Here is a 2920-nt window from a genome sequence, read left to right as displayed (position 1 = left end):
AGAGTCATACTCACCCGGCCGCGTTGGCTGTCCCACCACACCGGCCGGAAATCCCGCATCCAGTCATCCTTCCCAGTCGCGTGGTGTTGTCTGTCCTGGTGTTCCTGATGCGGTGACAGCATCTCTTGCCGAGGTTGAGGGGGAAAGGAGGAGCACACTCCCTGGTGGCAAACATGCTAGGCAGGCCCTGGGGAGGTCTAAGGTACAGAGAGTGGCTAGCAGGTAGGTGGGGTGCAGCGGGGGCTGCAAAGATCTGCATGCGAGTAGAAGGCAAGGTGGTCAATGATGGGGCCAAAGGACCCTGTGTATAATACAGAGGAGGGATGTTGGATCATGCCCAAAATGGTAAGGGCTACGCAGGGAAATGTAGGGGGCTAGGTGTGCAGATGACGCACCCAGTGCATGATAGAGGCTATGGAGGGGCTATGACTTTCCCCCGCTGCGTCCAACGCTGATCCCTGGTTCTTGCGGCCATGTTCAGGCCCTGGCTACAGCGCCAGGCCGCCGCTGTTCTATTTCCTGCCCATGGTCACGTGACCACAGATCCTCATGGTCACATGACCGCAGGTCCTGCCGGTAACATCCTCCCACATGTGTAGGACATGGCGCTCAAGCTCCTCCCCGTTGCCACATGACCGCAGGTACTCAAGGCCACGTAACCGTGGTTCTGCCACTGCCAGTGGAGGGCATACTCCTCACCCCTCACCGCGCCGTGCCCATTCTCCTCACGGCCAGGCGCGCGAGGCAGCCCGGCCGACCTCAGACCGCCGCGGCCCGCCGGCGCCTGAGTATTCCAGGCCGCATTCTGCTCACCCAGCACAGGTTCCGCCCACCTGGCAGGCAGAGGCCTGCTCGCAGCTGCAGCTCTGGGCCGTGCCGTACAGATCCATTGGGGGGCCCTGGAGAGACTCTGCGGGAACGGGGGTTACCCGGGGGGGAAGTTTGGCGTGGGATCAACGTGGGCATGGGGGTTGGGGGGGTTTGGGACGCCGGGGACTCTATGGAGGGGCTCCCCCACAGGTGCCTAGGCCTTGGTGACCAGTCCGGGGACAGTCTCATCGGCGGCCTTGATCTATGGGGACATCACACCCTCGATGCTGAATCACCTGGTTCTCACGATCCGGGCCACTTGTTCCTCCAGCCAGCCAGAGGGATGTTCAGAAAGTTCATGTTGCCGCCGTCCACAGGGCCTCCAGTAGCTGCTCCACCAACATTATGGAGTGTAATAGGAACAATGCCAGCCTAGGCTGCAGTCCATTGGTTCAGGGAACATATGACACCAGCCAGCTATGGATGCGGACTGCAACTTTATAAAGTGTGCGTGTAATCGCTTTTATTTATTCAAGTGTTTGCTGGGCAGAGACGCCGTTCCCCTCACCGCCCCGGTCCCGGGCCGGCGTCTTCCTGCTCCCCTGCTGCTGCTGTGGAACGCACCGCGCACAGCTTCCCAGGCACCGTGCTTAGGGCGCGCGAGCGCTCCCTCCCTCTTAAAGGGGCCGCGCACGCCGTCCTAAAGAGTCCCCGGCAAATGGCCGGAGGACTTCTCCTATATAAGACACCTCCTTCAAAATAGAGGTGCCTGTGCAAGGATGTTGTTTTGTGTGCTAACACTTTCCTCAGCCCTCAGGTCCGGCTGTCTGTCAGTTCTGCCCGCAAATCTGTCTACAGTCCAACCCGTCAGTCTGTCTGTAACCTGCCGTGCCCGCCAGCCTGCCTACCCGGAGCACCTGTCAGTAACCTGCCGTGCCCGCCAGCCTGCCTACCAGAAGCACCTGCCAGTAACCTGCCGTGCCCGCCAGCCTGCCTACCAGGAGCACCTGCCAGTAACCTACCGTGCCCGCCAGCTTGCCTACCCGGAGCACCTGTCAGTAACCTGCCGTGCCCGCCAGCCTGCCTACCCGGAGCACCTGTTAGTAACCTGCTGTGCCTGCCAGCCTGCCTACCAGGAGCACCTGCCAGTAACCTGCCGTACCCGCCAGCCTGCCTACTCGGAGCACCTGCCAGTAACCTGCAGTGCCCGCCAGCCTGCCTACCCGGAGCACCTGCCAGTAACCTGCCATGCCAGCCTGCTTGCCTACCCGGAGCACCTGTCTGGCTATCTGCCGTACCACCCTGCTTATCTACCCAGACCACCCGTCAGACTTCCTGCCATGCTCATCCACTGTACCGGTCAGCTCCTGTCATCTGACCCGTGGGAGTTGTTGGCATATACAACAGATTAGGACTTATTATAAGTGAAAGGAGGACTTTATACTAACCAGACAGCAGATGGCGATAGTGTATAAAGTTATATGCTTGCTGTAATGGTGGGAGAAAAGCTCTCAATTGTTGGTTGTTTTTACTTCCTGTGTTTTTTCTTTCTTTCCTGAATGTGTTATGTCAGCAGCACACGGACTGTGTGACACTGAATTGTATCTCATGTTTAACCAGTATGAAGTAAATACTGTTTACTCAAGATATCTTGCTGATTGAAGCTCTCGTAAGTACAGTGGTGACTGTAAGAAGATGCACTCTGCGACAGGTTATGGGCCCAGGCAACCCAGGCCAGAACCCAGACACTAAAGCCCAGACACTACAGGCCCGCACTACAAGAGGATCCTGGTTTATAACCCCAGATAACGGAGCACACAGATAAGCTCTGTAAACAGAAGGAAATAAATCCAGATACAGAGTGACAAAGGAATTCATGATCCCAGGAGCTGGATATAATTACAGAGAATTAAACACAGGCAGGACATACAAGAACTATCAGCAAGAAGAAGAAACAGGAGAATATCTTCCGTACAACTCTCTAAACAAGTAAGACTATATAAAGATGATGAGTAACACAGAACTGAAATTCACAGTAGCTAAACTGAATAGTGAAAATTATCAGTTATGGAGATTCAAAGTAGAGATGTTGTTATCTAAGGATGATTTA

This window comes from Phyllobates terribilis, unplaced genomic scaffold, assembly GCF_046119375.1.
Source record: "Phyllobates terribilis strain yellow unplaced genomic scaffold, ASM4611937v1 Scaffold_12__6_contigs__length_324123572, whole genome shotgun sequence".
In the NCBI taxonomy this organism is placed as follows: domain Eukaryota; kingdom Metazoa; phylum Chordata; class Amphibia; order Anura; family Dendrobatidae; genus Phyllobates; species Phyllobates terribilis.
Note: the sequence above shows the minus strand (reverse complement) of the source record.